The following is a 19349-nucleotide window of genomic DNA, read 5'->3' as shown; positions in this document are numbered from 1 at the left end:
AGTACGTGACAGCCACTCCCGGAGTTAGGACATATGGCTAATAGGCATCGAAGCACGATGTCTGGAAAAACTGTGTCCTTTTGTTTCGGCTGCAACAGGTCTGGGCTCTGTGAGCGGCGAGGGGGCTAAGCGAGGTATAAAGGCATCACTTTGGATAGCCCCGGTCCTCAGCGGCAGGAAAGACAAGGTCACACGGATAAATTACGAACCGATTACAGTGTCCTTGCGTCAGTTGCATGAGAGGAGGGGCCTGCCGCGCCTGCGCAACTTGTATCCCCTTGCGCTCTTAAGGCGCATGTGCACAGGGAGCGGCGGAAACCGGGGGTGGAATCTAACTGCAGCACTCATTGGACGTCCCAGCGCACGTGAGTTTGGCCGGCTTGTAGCCCCGGGCGAGACCCGGCGCTTAACACGCCCCTGAGCGTTGACGTTTTTCTCGCTCCGGTTTCTGGAGAAGGGAGCCATCTTGCTCTGGGCCTTTGTTCAGTGAAAATTCCTGGCTCAGAATGTTTGTTGCTGTGCTCTCTTGTTCGTCATTTGGTTGCCTGGTGTGGTAATTTGAACTGCACCTGGGTGTGCAGACCTCGGACGAATTCATGCTGTTTATCACAAGGATCTCTGGGTTCTAACTACTAAAGCAGCCTTTCCTTCAGTTTGTTGGGTTGAGTTAGGCTAATTGTCGTGCAGACCCCCAAGAGGAAAAATATTTGCACTGAGGCTCCTAGCCACCTCTCGCTGCCCTGTGCTGGGCTTCCCTGAAGCTCCTCAGGCCCGTCTCGAACCTTGTGCCGGTTTCCAGGGGCTGAGGCTGTGTGACGGCTTTAGGTTTTTCAAATAGAGTTCGCTGATGAAACATACATGTACTGGAGTGCCTACCACGTGTCAGACACGATTTTAAGTGGTAGGAGTACAGTGAAAGCAAAACGTGAATTCACTGGTGAGATGACAGTGAGATTGTGCTTGATTTTGAAGGTGAAGCACCTTGTCCTTAAAGGGCTGTTTTGAAAGAGAGATGCTCTGCTCTTAAGTGATCATGACTGTGTGAGGCATTCTGAAGGAAATGGGGGAAGTTTGGAATGGAAAGAAGGTAACGAGTTTGCATTGTGAGGGGTTGGAAGTGGGAGTAAGAAAATAAATGGGCGCCTGGGTGGGTCAGTGGGTTAAGCGGCTGCCTTCAGCTCAGGTCATGATCTCAGGATCCTGGGATCAAGTCCCACATCGGGCTCTCTGCTCAGCAGGGAGCCTGCTTCCCTTCCTCTCTCTCTGCCTGCCTCTCTGCCTACTTGTGATCTCTGTTAAATAAATAAATAAAAATCTTTAAAAAATAAAAAAATTAAAAAAAAATAAATGTCAAACATAATGTTGGTTGCAGGTGAAATTCTAAAAAAAAAAAAAATTAACCCCACACTCTTACCTAAGTCTTATTTCTTATGTTATTATTCTAACTAGTCTGCTTATGTTCTATCATTTCCTTTCTTTTTTAATTCCCTCAGACGTAGACTTTTATGAGGCCATCGAAGTTACAGGGTAATGACCGCTATTTTTAGAGATTTATATTTTAAAACAATGTACTGATGGAAAAGGACGTAGAGAGGAACGACAAATAGTATTAAACATTGAAGCAAAATGTTATGGAAATGGTTAATTGTACATTCTTGTGTTGTATATGGCAGGGAGGAAGGAGTTTGAGTGGAATAATTGGCATACATATATTCTCAGTTCCTTCTTTTCTCAACTGGTTCTCTTAAGAGTCTTTTTTTTTTTTCTTGTTGCATACACCTGAAATCCACAAAGTATTAATCAAAAGAATCCTGGAATCAAATAGTGTTAGCTACAGGATGTCTGGAACCGAGATTCTGTGGATGATAGAGGTTTCTGGTTGTTTTCTCCAGGAGCCTAGCAAATACTCGCCATGGCCACAAGGGGGATGTGGTGAGCTCTAGATAATTCAAAGCTGGAGCCTGAGAATGGGGCTGGTACTGTATTTGCCAGTGTGAAGGACAGGTTTCTGGACTGCTTTGCAAATTAACATGGCCTACAGCCTGAAGGCTTGAAGAAATGAGCTTGAGTCTAAAAAGAAATAGGGTGCAATAAGAATGGACAGTTAGATCCACAGCCAGGTGGTATAATTCTTCACCATACGGCACAGTACTGTATTTCATTTCTCTGTTGTCATCTCAGTGTCACACTGTAAAGTGAAAGGAACCAGTACATAATTTGCATGTGGGTAAATGTTTATCAGGCAGAATAGGCAGCTGTCCAATATCTGTGCATACTATATTTTAAATTACTAATTGGTATTGTTAGCATATTTGAAGACTGGAAACTAGTTTTCTATGTTTATTTATTTATTTAATTTTCAAACGCTTAACTCCCAGCAATTAATAGGAATTGTTATTAGATGGTAATCACTAATTCTTGTTAAATGTTTACTTAAATGCCACATACTATCTTAAATGCTTTATATACATTGTGTAATGAACCTTTACCACAGTGGTTTCAAGTAAAATACTATCAGTATTCCCATTTTGCAGATAGGGAAACTGAGGTTTAGAGTGGTTGATGTGTTATATGCTTCACATAACAATTGAATGGTAAAGCAAGAATTTGGAGCTTTGCTGTGAACCACTAGGCCCAGCTGCCAATGGGTCTCTTCTTTTACTTCCACATATATCGAGAAGTTGAGTTTTATAATACTGGCCTTATTCATTATTATAACAGCAGTTATTTTAGGGAGTGGAATAGAAGAATTGGAAATAGTTAAAAAAAATTTATGATTAGGTTGCAGTTTAACGTGCAAAACAACTCTAAAGTTCAGTCTGTAATAGAACTCAGAGAATCAAGTTTATATATTTTTTAAAAGATTTTATTTATTTATTTGACAGAGAGAGATCACAAGTAGATGAAGAGGCAGGCAGAGAGAGAGATAGAGGGAAGCAGGCTCCCTGCTGAGCAGAGAGCCCGACGCGGGACTCGATCCCAGGACCCTGAGATCATGACCTGAGCCGAAGGTAGCGGCTTAACCCACTGAGCCACCCAGGCACCCCGCAGTTTATATATTTTTAAAGCAAAGTGTCTTTAAACTGGTGACTCAGATGACGTTTTATTCACTTTTCCCCCAAAGATGACTATCCTGCTGTGACACTTTACATCTTCATGAAATAAAAATGTGGCATACTTTTGTCACTCTTGTTCGCCTTGTCACTTTGTCACTTTTACTCTCCTTGGAATTTTTTGTTCACTTTTGTTCTCCTTGGAATTTTTCAAGTACCTGCAGCTTTCAGGCACCAGTTCCCACTTCTCCATGTTGGCATTAGCTACGCGATATTGGAGTGTATTACACGGTGTCACTGCACTCGCGTTTGATTCAACAGAGCTTGCCCCAGTGAGGCATAGGAAGTATTATGTCAAGTAATGTCTGTGTCCCCACAGGTGGTGTCAATTTGTAGGTTTCATTTTATTTCGACTGCCTGGGTAAACCACCAACCTGCCTTCCTTCCAAAAAGAGAAAAATAGAGTATGACCCTGAAAGAAAAGTATGTCCGCACTAAATCAAAATCAGATGTCACTTTGATTAGATAGGACATTTACATTCCACTGAAGTCTCATTCCACAGGGTAAAAAATCAGTCAACCTCACTCTGGATTTTCATTCAGGTTTGGAAAACAGTTGGCTTTTTGGATAGATGAAGGACCAACTAATGTTCGAAGTCCCTATTTGGGCTGGGGGAGAAGAGCTGACGAGAGCAGAAATTGGGTCTTCATGAGGATCAATTTAATAGTTAGTTTTTATGGATATAGGAGCTTTTTCTGAATTTTCTAGTTTAAAGGGCCAGAATTTTAATTTATTCTTAATTATCATGGTATAGTGGGAAGAACCCTGAGCTAGAAGTTAAATCTGAACTTGGTTCTAGAAACACAAAAAGGAGTTTAAGATACCTTTTAAAATCTAACCTTTCATTTAATAAATGAAGAACAGAAAGAATGAGTTGCCCGAGGTCACAGGGACAATGTTAGCTTCAGCTCTATAGCCTTCCTTTTTACTTGGTATGTTTTTTTAGAAATCACCCACATGAGGGACACCTGGCCGGCTCAGTTGGTTAAACGTCCACCTTTCGGGATGCCTGGGTGGCTCAGTTGGTTGAGCGGCTGCCTTTGGCTCAGGTCATGATCCTGGTGTCCTGGGATCGAGTCCCACATCGCTTGGCAGGGAGCCTGCTTCTCCCTCTGCCTCTGCCTGCCACTCTGTCTGCCTATGCTTGCTCTCGCTTCTCTCTCTATGACAAATAAATAAATAAAATCTTTAAAACAACAACAACAACAACAACAAAAAAAATCCACCTTTCGATTTTAGCTCCAGTCATGATCTCAGGGTTGTAAGATCCAGCTCTGTGCTGGGCGTGGAGCCTGCCCCCTCTCCCCACCATCACCCACATGATTTCAAATTATATGTTCAATCAGTGCAGTCCCTTTTTCATATGCTCACAGACAACTCTGGCTCGTACATTCTTATATCTCATCCTCATTCCTTGAGATACATAATTAGCGAAATTATGTCCACTACTTTTTCCTTTTGCCTGGATTACAGGCCCTTTATGTGAGAGACTGTTTTTCCCTAGCCCTGCTCCCCAGCCGTCAGGAGATGAAGTGCTCAGGTTTCCTTAGGTGATGAAGGTTTCACTGCAGGGTAGTTGGGGGAAGTACAGGCATTGTTTCCATATACATCGGCCAGAATTCTGGAAAAACAAGGAGGGTGACTGCTTTTCCTTGGTCAGGCCCCAACAGGACCTGATTTCTAGCAACTGTTTATTGGTCTTCCCTTCAGAAATGGGCTTCTGATATTCCCAGTCTGCACTGATTCTGCCCTTTTCATAGCCCTGGTTCTCTAATTTGTCTATTGTGCTAGTTCCCAAACTTCAGAAGGCATCAGACTGGGAAGCTCTGAGCATTCCACTTCTAGAGAATTGAGGTCCTGTGAGTCTGAGATGGCTCCAGGAATCTGCATGTTTAGTCCACAAGGAATTCTGATGGGGGATAGGGTGAGGTTTAATGACCACACCCCAGGCACCATGGTGTCCTCTGGTCTCCAAACTTTTGTGTCACACATTCCTATCAGAAAAAATTTGTTTTTATTTTTTTAAAAGATTTTTGTTTATTTATTTGATAGAGAGAGATCACAAGTAGGCGGAGAGGCAGGCAGAGAGAGAGGAAGGGAAGCAGGCTTCCTGCTGAGCAGAGAGCCGGATGTGGGACTTGATCCCAGGACCCTGAGATCATGACCTGAGCCGAAGGCAACGGCTTAACCCACTGAGCCACCCAGGCGCCCCACCTATCAGAAAAATTTTTGAGGGGATGCCTGGGTGGCTCAGTTGGTTGGACGACTGCCTTCGGCTCAGGTCATGACTCTGGAGTCCCCGGATCGAGTCCCGCATTGGGCTCCCAGCTCTACGGGGTGTCTGCTTCTCTCTCTGACCTTCTCCTCGCTCATACTCTCTCTTACTGTCTCTCTCTCAAATAAATAAATGAAATCTTTAAAAAAAAAAAAAAAAGAATTTTTGAGGGGCGCATGGATGGCTCAGTCCACTAAGCATCTGCCTTTGGCTCAGGTCATGATCCCAGGGTCCTGTGATCAAGTCCCACATCAGGCTCCCTGCTCAGCAGAGAACCTACTTCTCACTCTCCCTCTGCCTGTCGCTCCCCCTGCTTATGCTCTCTATTTCTCTGTCAAATAAATAAATAAAATCTTTTAAAAATATATTTGAGCACATACCTCCATTGTGTGTATATTTATATCTTTGTAAACATACATGTATATAGTGCTATTATTAAACATATGTCAAATAGAAAATAAAAAGTGAAAAAGTGAAAAAGAAAAAAAAAATACAAGTACATGTGACCATTTTCTTTCTGTATCCCAGTGCATCCCTGGAGCTGCTTGCACACCCTGGCTACCTTGCCACATGGCTTGAACTACACCATTCGTAGGGAGTACCTTTATTGTGCAAAGGCACAGAAAAGAGCCAGATTGTCTCAAGGGTCACTGGGTCCATTCATAGACCTTTGGTGTAGGTGCCAGTTCCTTATTTTATTTAACCAGCCGTTGAGGTGGGGTGGGGGTGGTGACTGTGTGTGTGTGACATGATATGAAACAAGCTGGTTTACCTGGGAGGAGCCCTGTGACCCTTTCTTTAGGGGGAAGGGGGAATCTGTGGGCATGGTAGCTGCTGTGGGTTGTGTGAGCACCTGTCTTCCACCAGAGTCACGAACTGTTTCTGAGCCTGGCAAAGTGCATGCCTGACAAAGAGGCTGTGGACAAGGCTGCATGTGCTCTCTGCAGCTTTGCATGGCTTCCTGGAAGGGTGTTGGCTCTTTCCTGGGCTGGTGTGTATGTGTGTTTGTGTTTGTGTGTATGGCACTTGCCCACTTCTCTCTCATTCCATTTATAGCATGACTCCCTGGCTTGGGCTGGGGAGGTGACTTTCAGGATTATAGGCACTCAGCAGAATACCAGTGCCCTGAGCCCTGGAGAATAGCATCTCTGTCTGAGTGTTCAGGTGTCTGCAGGTAGCAGGTAGAGAGTTATTAACCGAGTCTCTGAGCTCGAATTCAGTTCTTCATTGTGCATCTTCTCTGCTCTTGGATACACTCCCAGTGGCCAAAGAGGCTTTACTTTAACTGATGCATTTGTGGTTCTTTGGTGGTGGTCTCTTACCCTAGGGCACCATTTTGTGTTAAGGACATCATGTCCATGAGTTAGTGCAACTGCATTGGGATGAGCAGACAGAAGGTGTTATTAGAACTGGACATATCTAAAGTTAGAACTGGAAAAATCCCAGACACATTTCAAAAATGAAGTGGCTTAATAACTATTAAAGTTGGAAGTGGGGTGCCTGGATGGCTCAGTCAGTTGGGCATCTGCCTTCAGCTCAGGTCATGATCTCAGGGTCCTCAGATCGAGTCCAGCCTGGGGCTCCCTGGGAGCCTGCTTCTCCTTCTCCCTTTGCCATTCCTCCTATTTGTGCTCTCTGTCAAATAAAATCTTAAAAAAAAAAAAAAAAAAAAAAAAAGCTGGAAGTGGGTTCCCCACATTCTTTTTTTCCAAGTTATTTTTTTACCCCTACCTGGAGACCACATTTTCAGCTTTCTTCTGGTGCCTCGGGGATTTGAGTCCTGGTGTTCTTTGACCTCAGAGGCCAGGAAGTGTGGAACACTGAGAGAGGTCTGCAGAGGACAGAGGGATGGGGTACTTCTTGCCTTTAGGGCACTTAGCAGCCATGTATATGTCTCTATTTCCTGATTTATGGGGATGTTTGAAAATACATTGTTTAGAATTGTTTTTAACTTCTTTTTATACTATGGAATATCTTTAAGCTGGACACACCATTTTCTCCATCACTTTGCCTTTTTTCCTGTCAACATGCATGCTTACCATTTTCATATTCTGCTTTCTATGCTTATCTTGTCTAAAGATACCTGCTTGTCAACCTGGTCCCAAATACTTATCATTTTTTTAAAAGATTTTATTTATTTATTTGACAGACAGAGATCACAAGTAGGCAGAGAGGCAGGCAGAGAGAGAGGAAGGGAAGCAGGCTCCCTGCTGAGCAGAGAGCCTGATGCGGGACTCGATCCCAGGACCCTGAGATCATGAACCTGAGCCGAAGGCAGCTGGTTAACCCACTGAGCCACCCAGGTGCCCCTATACTTGTCATTTTTAATGGCTGTCTGTATAACCTTATACTTTCTTGAGATGCATAAGTTTATTCCACTGAATCCTTTGTGCTCCTTCTTTTTTTCAGGGTATGGGGGGAGATTTGCTACGCTTCTAAAATACCTCTGAAAACAAGCTACATTTCAGAAATTGCACCACCCCTTGCATTTCTTCACTTTGAGGGTGAAGGCAGGCAGCCCTGGGCACACCAAGATGTTGAATTTTCTTCTCTGAAGTCCATGTCTGTGGATCTGGCTGGGCTATTGAGACTTCTCACCAAATCTCAGCAAGAGATCTCAGACACCAAACTGGGGAGAAATTAGGCTGACAGACTGTTGATATTTCCAAAGAGTCATTTAGGTTCTGTCCACTACTGCAGTGTTCAAAATGTAGACATAGTTCAGTGCTGTGATTAAAGTGACTTTCACCGTTAGCCTCTTTGTTCCTGTAAAATATAGTGGTGAGCTATGGCCAGTTCATCATTTGGGGGTGTGATGGTTAGCTAAAGCTATTTTTCTCCAAAGGGCTGGTTATTTATTTATTTATTTATTAACTTTTTCTTCAAAACTTCAGCTTTAGTAGGAAGGAGCCATAAATTCCATGACATAGCTGCCTCCTTATCTGTCTTGGGAGTTATAGACTGCACGCATAAGACAATTCATGTACCTCTGCATAATGAGGTAAGTTTTATAAATCATAAATCTTCACTTAACATGCAGGTGGTGTTGGGTGCCAGGTTTAGAAAAACGGATGTAGTTGCCAAGTTCATGAATGTCATAAATCATTCATACCAAGGTAGCCCAGAATCATGCTGTCCTCTGAGGGAGACCAATTTCAAGGTGGTTGTTAAACACAAAAATCTGAGGCTCGATGATTGTTTTTCAAAATCAAATGCACTTTTTATTGGAAGGGTAAAACTAGATTACCTTTCTTTTTTTGTTGTTGTTGTTGAAGTCAGTTCTCTAAGATCCTCCCTTCACTCTCAAAAAAAATCTGCCGATAATAATATCTCTTCTTCCCCGATTCCTGAATTCTATCAGAAAAAACATCGCAAAATATATTACCGGTTCATTTGCAATCCAGATCTTTAATGTACTGAAAATGAGATTCAGATGTTCCAGTAAATCTTCAGACACATTATTAGGAAGAAACTCTGAAGTTCCGGGGTCGGGGGTTGTTTTCTTCTTGCGCGGTGTTTCACATAAAGTGACCGCAGATGGTAGACAGGGATAGCCCTCTTTCGCACTGGCTTTGTCTTCAAGGCCAAAGATGGGGAAGAAGTAGGGCCTAAAGTGAACTGACCCCCAAGACAGAAAGCTTGAAACTATGTCGTAGGGTGTGCCTCTCTTTATCCAGACTTTTGGAATCCAGATATTAAACTTAAGTGTTTTCTCTACAAGTTGCTCATGTGGTAGATGAAGAAGGTTATGAGGTTCGCTATTAATGAGGAGGGAAAACATGCTAGCAGTTTTGGTGAAAAATCTTCAGAGAGAGGGATCCCTGGGTATCTCAGTCAGTTAAGCATCTGCTTTTGCTCAGGTCATGCTCCAGGGCTCTTTGCTCAGCGGGGAGTTTGCTTCTCCCTCTCCTTCTCTGCTGCTTCCCCTGCTTGTGCTCTTGTGCTCTGTCAAATAAGTAAGTGGAAATTAAAAAAAAAAAAAAAAAGATGTCTTCAGAGAAAACAATGAAGTTTGGTCTCAGGTTATTAGGTTCTCTACAGGTTGTTAAGTGTCCGTATCCCTTTATGTCGTTTTCAATGCAGGGCCACACACCATGTGACAGGTGACTCTCTGGTGTAGCTCATAAGTCCTTTGAGGATGAATATGTTAATAGCTGCCCCTCCTGTGTCCATCATATGGGTAGCTGGCCCTTGGTTAAAGATCATAGGGTCTACTGGGCAGAACATCGTTTTCACTTAATGCAATTGAATTTTCCTCTTTGGATATGATAATCCCACTTACCCTGTGAGTCTCAGCTTTGAGGCTTAGAAATAGGTCCTAATCTACCAGTGAATTTGCAAAATCACTTATGTGATCTTTGTAGTTGAATTAATCTTATGAAAATGCTGGGGGACTTATTCTTCCGAGTTCTTTTTTCATCCCTTCTCATCTGCCCCTTCTACAAGCTCCCTATTTCTTTATGCCTCCATGCCTTGTGTATATCTTTCTGCTCCCTGGAGTGCTCTTTTTTTCCTTATCAAAATGTTGAGCTCCTACTCAACCCGTAAAACCCACTGAAATCTCACCTTCTCTGTAAAGCCTTCTCTGGCTTGCTGAAGCAGAGCTTGTCACTTGACCCTTCTAGACCATTTATCCAGTTCTGCTATGACACGCACAGTGGACAGCATGTCCATCCCTTTCACTAGAATGTGAGTATCTCCAAGACAAGAACAGTTATATTAGTCTAGGTGTTGCGGGCGCCTACTATATCTGACACCAAGTAGAAACTCTGTAACTAAATCTCATATATATATATATTACTCAAGCACAAATACACAACCCTGGGAGAGCACAAAGCTTTTTAAAGTTGCATTTCATCATAATTTATGGATGCTGAGACTAATCATAAAACATTTACTTGAGTCCCCTATAGGAATGCCTAAGGGTAGAGAGTGACAGAGGCAAGGAGAAACTTCCTGCATTCTCGATGTGCCCTGGGATTTTCTGTAGATTCTGGGCAGATCAAGTCCTGTTCTTTTTTCCTGTATAATATGTCTAGGACTTTTATGTCTTTGTCTTTTCCTTGCAATCATTCTAATCTAGGTGTCATCCCTTCACACTTGAACTGCAACGCTTATGGCAGGTATGACTCTCAGTTTATAAATTCATGTGTGGGGGAAGTATCACATTTATTTATAACCTTAAATAAGGATACACTCCAATTATCTGCTCCTATCCCATCTGACTGGTGGGAAATTTAACCTCACCTATTTCTCATCTTCACGTTTGTACTGTGGTTCCAGGATCTTATATTTTGCCATGAGATTAGAGAGGGCTTTGAGTTGCTGCTTATTGCTGGACACCCACTGCACCATCATTTGGACTGTCCCTTCAGGTCCAGGGACTGAGCCTCTGATCTTCCTGCTTGACTCAGGATTCTTGTGAGGCCCCGAATCCTGCAGCCTTGAGTCCTGTCTCCTACTTGCATCCTGTGGCCAGTCTTCTCTAGGGTCGTGTTCCCTCCTCAGGTGCTTCCAGGGAACAAGGCTTAGGCCCCCTGTTCCTGATCCTACAAACCCAACTTCATGTGCAACCCAGGGTGATCTCTGGTCTGCCTGGAGTGCTTGCTGCATCCTGCTTTTCCCCAGCCAGTCTCTTCAAGCTCTTGGTTCTATCTTTCTGATTTACGATAACCTTACTGGTCTTATAAATCCCAAACCCCTACCACTGCAACCAAAACTCATATCTATTTTTCTTTAAATTTCGATGGGAGGTTAAGGGAAATGTCTGTAATCCAGTTCTTTTAGGAAAAAAAAATGGAGAGAAGAAAAACTAAAAGTTATCAAATCCTGCCATATGCTGATCTGAAGCTGGCTTCCTTGCCTTTTTTTTCCTCTTCTCCATTCAAATTATTTTGCACATTCCAATCACAAGAGTTATTCTAAAACTCTTTCCCAAAAACTCTCAGTGGCTTCTCACTATCTGCAGAATAAAATCAAAGCTTCAAGCTCTTTATTCTACCATTAGGGCTTTTTGTGATTTTCTTCACCTTTTAGATCTGACTTCCTATCACTCCTTTGTCCAAAGTCCCTGGCCTAACCCTGTCCTTCTACCCCCATGCCTCCCACCCTTCTCTCCACACACACCTGCTCTCCTACCTCCTCACCACACCTGACTTTGATGTGACACCCAGATCCAGTGCCAGCTCCTTCAGAGAGCTTGGGGGTTAAGTAGTGACATAGTTCCACAATGAATCTGCTCTGCAGTGATCTAGTTTTCCATAATGCCCAGGTTGTTTTTCTGTCTATCCATTTGGTATCTGAGATTATGGTTTATCTTCTGGTGCATGTTTCTACCTTCCTCACCTAGATTTATGAGGATCTCAAGTACAGAAACCCCCACTTTCCTGTATCCTGAGCCACCGCGGGGCTCTTTGTAGTGTGGAAAGTTTACCAAATGCTGATTAGTGATGATGATGGCAAGGCACGGGACCCTTCTTGAGCACACCCAGCTCTGCCATATAGTGAGAAGAAGGAAGATAAAGGGGAGAGGGGGAGCAGGTTTCACTTCTGCCATAGAAACGTGAAGGTTTCATTGCTTTGTACCACACAGGACTATCCTCCATGTCCTGCATCTGGCACAAGAAATATCATTCACCCTAATAACGATGAACAAATTCCAGTATTAGAGTGAATGGGCCAGAGCTTCTCCGGGTGGTGGACTCTGACTTTGCTGTCCTTTGGCTTCTCTCCAGGCTGCCTTGCCTGGACCTCCACAATAGGTTATTCTGTCTTCAATGCAAACTAGCCAAACTCTCTTGAACAAACCAACCTCCCTGACACCTGCTCAAAGTAATTCACCACCCACCAAGCTGTGGTTAATAAACATGAATGGTTACCATCCGCTTCACTTTGGCTGATGCTGTGAGGGTGTCTTCACACAAATAGGCAGGCTGATGAACTTGGCAGCTCCACTTCATTCTCTGGGGACGGAGAAATGGAGCCAAGAACCCTCCTACCTCAACCCTTGGGGCTCCGTGGGTATTTCACTCACTCCCTTAAACCAGTTTCCAGCAGTTTCTGGCCTCCATTCATAATGATCCAGGTAGGGAATGGGCAAATAAAATTCTAGCATCATCTGGTTGGTTGGACTAGATAACCTTTAAAGTTCCTTCCAGTCCTCCAAATCTTTGATCCTGTAATTCTCACTTGCTTTGTTCTGAATCAACATCTAAAATTCCCAGCTTCCTGCTGATCCCTTCAACCTCCTCACCTTGTCCCCTTTCCTGCTGCTTCATTGATAGAGTCACTCTAGCCACACAGGCCTTCTTTCAGTTCCTTGGATGTGTTGCTTCTGCCTTCCCATTTGCCCTTTCTTCTCGCTAGGTCCCTCTTCTCCCGACCAGCCGTCTCTCCAACCCTTTAGCTTTCAGGGCCTACCTAAAATGTTACTGGTGTAGGCAAGTTTCTTTAAACTCCCACCAGATGAGGTTCCTAATGCCCAGACCAGTCCTGTGTATTATTATTGTTAACCTACTTTTTATTAAGGACTTGTTTAGTGTTTATTTTCTCCGGCATTTTGAAAGTTCTGTGTGTGTGTGCAAGGAATATGTCTTTTTTGCTGAAAATTTTATTACCAGATGCTAGCCCAATGCTGACATCTAGTAGCTGTTCAGTAAACACTCATTGACTGGCCGGTTCTGCTTCCCATCTCAATCCTGTATCTCTCCTGCTGTTCATTCATGTACTTGTCTCTGTTATTTATACATTTATGTTTGTCTGTTTAATGTTAGCCATTTTAAGTTGTACTTTCTTGGAGGGCAGAGAATCCACATATATAATTTTCTTTGTATGTGGGTATATGTATCTCAACCATCTGGGACTCTGGGGGAAAATTGAGAATATAAATGTTAGCATGGAAGAGACTGAAACTGTCAAGATGACTTCTGACCCTCTGTGTTATCCCTGAGGATGGGCAGGGTATGGGCAGGACTACAACAGCACAGGAAAATTTTTAATTAATTAATTAATTAATATTAACATATAATATCTTATTTGCCCCAGGGGTACAGGTCTGTGAATCATCAGGCTTACACATTTCACAGCACTCACCATAGCACATACCCTTCCCAATGTCCATAACCCAGCCACCTTATCCCTAGCCCCTCACCCCCAGCAACCCTCAGTTTGTTTTGTGAGATTAAGAGTTTCTTATGGTTTGTCTCCCTCCTTGATCCCATCTTGTTTCATTTTTTCCCTTCCCTACCCCCCACAACCCCCCACCCTGCCTCTCAAATTCCTCATATCAGGGAGATCATATGATGATTGTCTTTATTGGATTGACTTATTTCGGTCAGCATAATACCCTCTAGTTCCATCCACATCATTGCAAATGACAAGATTTCATTTCTTTTGATGGCTGCATAGTATATATATATATATATATACTGTATATATATATACAGAGAAGAGTGTATATATGTATATATGTATATATGTATATATATACCACATCTTCTTTATCCATTCATCTGTTGATGGACATCCAGGTTCTTTCCATAGTTGGCTATTGTGGACATAGCTGCTATAAACATTGGGGTGCACGTGCCCCTTTGGATCACTATGTTTGTATCTTTAGGGTAAATACCCAGTAGTGCAATTGCTGGGTCATAGGATAGCTCTATTTTCAACTTTTTGAGGAACCTTCATATTGTTTTCCAGAGTGGCCAGCACAGGAAATTTTAAGACACTGTTAAAAGTAGCTTCCCTCAGCGTTGCCTGGCTGGCTTAGTCAGTAAAGCAATGTGACTCTTGATCTCAGGCTTGTGAGTTCAAGACCTTGGTTAAAAACAAAAACAAAGAAAAGTAGCTTCCCTTAAAACTGTGGTGTATACTGCAGGGTGACAGAAGGGAACAGGGGATACTTTGGGAAATTAAGAAGAAATGGAGAAGTGAGCAGAACTTGAATCCATAGGTCTCATTTTCTGCATTTTCTACTTGTTACAGGACATGAGAGTGCTGTTAAGCCAAGGAGAACTATTAGTCCTGACAACATCTCCTCTTGTTATGACCCCCTTGGTGGTGTTTTTATTACTTTTAAAAATAGAGGTTGAAGAACAACTTTTACAGTTGTGACTGGAACAATGAAAAGCAGGATTCATGAGGTGCAATCATAACAGAAAGTTTGTTTTTGGCTCCCACTGTTATTTTCATTCTGCTCAGTGGTGATGGTCCTAACTGCTCCTGAGCAAATGCTTTTCTTGCAGGTTAATCAGGAAGCCCTACAGTGACTTTATGTAGTAAAACATGATCTCAGTTAGGTACTTAACATGTTCAGTCCAGGTCTTATCCATGTTTCCATATTTCTTGAAGATTAATCTATTTGTCCTTCCCAATCTGGGGCTTGCAGCAACTGAAGAGAGGAGGTGTGGTCCTCTTTTTTTCCTGAAATTTCTGACCCACCAGGATTAGAGCAAGGAAGTAAGAGCTGGCAGGAAATATTATACTTGGCTCAGGTTGTTGAAGCTGGGTTTTTTTTTTTTAAAAAGCCACAATGGGCCGATGTTTAAATCTGACTTTTTTTCTGGGGCACTCTTGTGGGTTCTTTAGAGATCCGAACTCCCCTCCACACACACGTACCCACACTTGACCTTGGCAAGTACACTCTTCTCTGTCAGTTTCTTTCTTCCTCTAGAGCACCTAATAATTCAATAGTCCATTTCTGGTTTCTCCATGAGAAATAGGTTCTTTGCTCACACAAGCCCTGAGACTATGGGCGGATCCCAGCACTGCCCAGCAGCTGCCAGCCTATAAAATGGTCCCTGTATTTCTCGGGCTGGTGTCAGAAAGTAGTCCACTCTGCCCTTCTAACTGTAGAAGGCCCGTCTCACGTTCTCTGAGGGGTCCCCTTGAAGCCTTGCTCATTCAGCTTGTGGTAAAATGCAGGTACCCCCTTTCTTTGGAGGCAGGTACACACAGCACACCAAGACTTTGCACCAAATAAATCCTTTTCAAAGACCTTCTCTTAGTATCTAACAACTTCTTTTTTACTCAAGATGTGAGGGGTTTAGAGTTTCACAACTGTTTTTCAACTGTTTTCTGTGAACATTTTGCTGGCACCTCACTTTGCTATGACCTGGATACTACATAGCAGAGTCTCTGTTGAAACGTCCAAATACGTAACACCATGTAGGGATTTCAAGAACCAAGTAATTAATTTCTGAGTAATGGTAGGTAACATCATTTTGTCTTTCTCTCTTCTATTGAGGAAGATTACTTGTCCTTATCTATAGAATGGACCCACATCTTTTCCTTGCCTCACAGTAAAGATAGATAAATTAGAAGTTGCACAGACAGAGATGATTCTGGATGGACCACAGGTTCTGGGGAATAGTTCAATAATCTGCAAGAAGCAACATTTTTCATACACAAGGCAAATAGAGATGAAGGGCTTGATGGAAAGAAGAAAAGAAAATGCCCAATTTCATCAGTGTTTTTCTAAACTCTGTCCTAAACCCTCCCACCCTGGCCTTGGGTTGGAGCTGTCTACTTGTTACAGGCAGGTCTCTGTTACAGCCCCAGAGCAGAGCTTGCTCAGAGCATAGCCAGCTCCTGTTAGATCAATGATCCTTGGCTCTGTGTTTTCCAGCTGTATTTGTGTCTCTGTCTGTGGGTTTAAGTTTGGAAGGGTAAATGTCATCACTTCTGATAAAATGGCTGAATATCTTTACTCCATCATGATGAAAAGACATCTTGGTCTGCTGGTTCAGAGCCAGAGCCTGCCTTGCAGGGAATTCAAAAGCTGCAATCGAGAGCTGCTGTCAAGCCAGCAGATGGAGTCGAGGTCCTTTTCTGTGTGCTTCTGGGCCCACCTGGATTCATATGGCCAGTGAAGCTGGACCCAGCTCTGGGACCAGGTGGGACTGAAATGAATACAAATAATGGCAACCTATTGCCATAACTGTTTGTTTGCAGAGGAGTTTGGTAAAATATGATCCTGGGAAAGTGGTTTTCATGTTCCTCTCTGGAATTACTGCAGTGCTTGTGTGCCTTAGACAACTGTAGGGCATGAGAAAAGGGAGGATGTAGAGATGTCAGAATGAGGCCCCTGGCAGTGGAGGAGTTTGGCATAGTCTTCTCATCCTGGAACAGCTTGGGGAGGACCCAGGGATACAACCAGAGGCTCTTGGTAGGAAAGGGCAGCCTTCAAAGGAGAGTTTAAAAAATGAAGCTGAATTACCATCTGCCAAACTCCTGTCGGAACCGCAAGCAGTGATGTCCCTCTTATTAAAATCTATAGACTGCTAAAGAAATTTACTTTGGGGCCAGTAGTAGAATTTGAGCTTTCCTGAGATTAGTTTTTCCTTTTTGTTAAGAACCCACCACACAGATGTATGTATGGCAGTTCTTAATAAATAATGGCAGCATGAATGGTCCCCTCATTGAGAACTCTTTTCTGCCCCCTAGGACTCCTTCTGGGAAATGGGGAGTCCTCCCCACCTCCCATTTGAACAGAAAGGGACTTCAGAATGGAGGCTGGGCAGTAGGTGGATTCCCACTCTCCAGGGCAGGGCCTGTGATGCTCCCTGCTGACTTGCTCTATTTAAATTCTCCAAATCCAGAAGTAGGAATGGATTGGGGAGCTAAGCAGGCTAGCCTCCATAAACCAGGCCTAATCACTGCAGACTGCCCAGAGGGAAAGCACCTTCCTAGCTGGTTGTTCGCTCAGTCCTGAAGTGAGGGGAGTAGGAGGTGCTTGGGTTCTTAGCAGCAGAGCTGGTGGCAGTCTGTCCTTCATTGGGAATCCAGCGGTGTCTAGCAAGTTTCTTGGCCACAGGCCTCCCCGGAGTCCAGAGCTCTTTGAAGTAAAGAAGAGGTTCTAGGAACAAGGAAGCGGCTGTTCTTGATGAGAAAGTCAGAAGGGAAGAAAATGAGAATTACAAGGGCTAAAGAGAACGGTCTGTGACCGAAGAGAATGCTAATGGCTCTGCTTGGGAGCTTCAAAGTCTAAGCTGGATAGGATGGCACACAGATGCCTCTGCTGTCACCTATGGAATGTGTACCAAGGACTGAGGCTTACAAACAATCACAAACTGACTTTCCCAGGGCAGGAAGCAGCGTCTTCTGAGACCTAGAAAAGAAGCTGTTGGGAGATCCTCGGCCTGGCTCAGCCCATCAAGGTTTAATTTTTCTGTGTCAGTCCATTGATGGGCTTCTGGAAGAACTTAGGTGCAAGGGAGATGGCTCTTCTGGAACAAATCTGGCTAACAATTGTTTCTTTTCCCTGTTTAGGGTGTTGGCTGCTATGGACTGAATTGTGTCCCCCTGAAATTCACATGATTAAAGCCCTAACCCCACAATGGGATGGTGTTTGGAGAAGAGCCTGTGGGAAGTATTTAGGTTTAGTTGAGGTAACGAGGGTGGGACTGTGGGACCCTTATGGTGGAAATAGTGCCCTTGTGAGAGGATACATCACTGGGCTTGCCTTGTGAGCACACAGCAAGAAGATGGCCCTCTGCAAGCCAGGAGGAAAGCCCTTGTAAGAACTCAGCCACTATGGCACCCTGACCTCAGATTTCCAGCCTCCAGAGCTATGAGATAATAAACTGTAGCCAACCAGTCTATGGTAATTTGTTATGTCAGCCAGAGCTCATTAATACAGTAGCCCTAGTGGGCTATTGGTACCTTGCCTGAATCCCCTTTACCACATTAGTGTATCCATGTCTCCAGCTGCTGTACTGGGCACAGAAAATTGCTCTTGGTGGGTGGAAGACCCCATCTGTACCCCCCTATAGATTGCAGTCAAGAAAGTACGAAGTCCAGCCCCTTGACCTGAAGGAAGGATCAAATTTTTTGGTGCTATTCATGCTCCTGAGCCCCCTGCCATGGGATCGGGCAGAGGCCAAACGCAAAGCTGCAACCACATCTTTCTTTCCTACCTTATCCTGCTTCCTTCATTCTCTCTCTCCTGAGGGCACACCTTGGTACACCATATGACCTAAATCCTGTCTCAGGCTCTGCTTCCAATTTAAGACAGCACCTCTCCCAAGTGGCAGAGTATTGAACAACCCAGATGACTGTGAGGATAGTGATAATGATTAATACCCCATGATTATGAACATTGGGAACAACACCCCCTATTCCTCTGACCAAAAAGTATAGATGAGTAAAGGTCCACTGAGAGAAGATGAGGATGTGTTCTAGCAATCAGTAGACAGCTTCTTCAACAGGCATCTGGCAGACAGCTGTGCTTTCCTTGCCAGTGAGGGCTTAAATAGCCTTGTTAGCATAGAACCACAGACTGAGGTTCCCTGGGTTTAACCAATTATGGAAGCGTCTTGACTGCATGAACCCTTGAGCCATGAGGAGACAATGTGGTCAGTTGGGCAGGTCTGTGCTCTGTTTGGGAGCCGACCAGCTTCCACACTCCCCTGGGCAGGGTCCAGAGTTGTCTGAGAGGAGAAAGTCAGGACCTTCCCAGAGAAATGCCTGCTGCGATGGGGGACTTCAGGAGTTCAGGTCCTGCTATGTTCTGGCCAGTCTGTTGGGCTTCTTCATGTTGCTGTTTCTGTGTTTGGGAGATTGTTTTCACTCGTTTTGTAATAGTTCTCTTTAGGTTCCCTCTTTCTTCCTTTTCTACTCTCTGCTTTCTTCTCTGAGTCCAGGCTTTATCATCAGAACCTCTAAGACGTGGAACTGACTCCATCTTGGGAGGGTGAGGGTGGATTCTTACATTCTTCCAAGGGAGCCTTTATAAGGCTTAACTGCTTCCCATTACTTTTTAGAGCTTAACCTCCTTCACATTGATGGGGAGGATAGGAAGGGATGGAGTAGGCAAAGGAGCAGAGAACTCTCTCTGACATGTCACTGGGTCCTAGCATGCCACTGACATATCTTGGTCCATCTATTTTGATAGTAGCTGCAGGAAAATGTGAGAGCACAGTAAGTCCTCCAGATATTCCCAAATGATTTAGGGACATGC

At 43.8% G+C, this 19349-nt stretch overlaps 1 protein-coding gene across 1 annotated transcript in view; it reads left to right on the top strand.

Annotated features, from left to right (window-relative positions):
* Positions 1–318: 318 nt before the first annotated feature.
* Positions 319–19349, top strand: part of CTNNA1 (catenin alpha 1) — a 319319-nt gene continuing 300288 nt past the window's right edge. Inside the window, exon 1 of the mRNA XM_044226586.1 lies at positions 319–365. The gene's annotated coding sequence lies outside the window, so the exon portion shown is untranslated. The remainder of the gene's footprint in view (positions 366–19349) is intronic.

This window comes from Neovison vison, chromosome 1 (assembly GCF_020171115.1).
Source record: "Neovison vison isolate M4711 chromosome 1, ASM_NN_V1, whole genome shotgun sequence".
Lineage (NCBI taxonomy): Eukaryota > Metazoa > Chordata > Mammalia > Carnivora > Mustelidae > Neogale > Neogale vison.
This window is presented reverse-complemented; position numbering and strand designations above follow the sequence as displayed.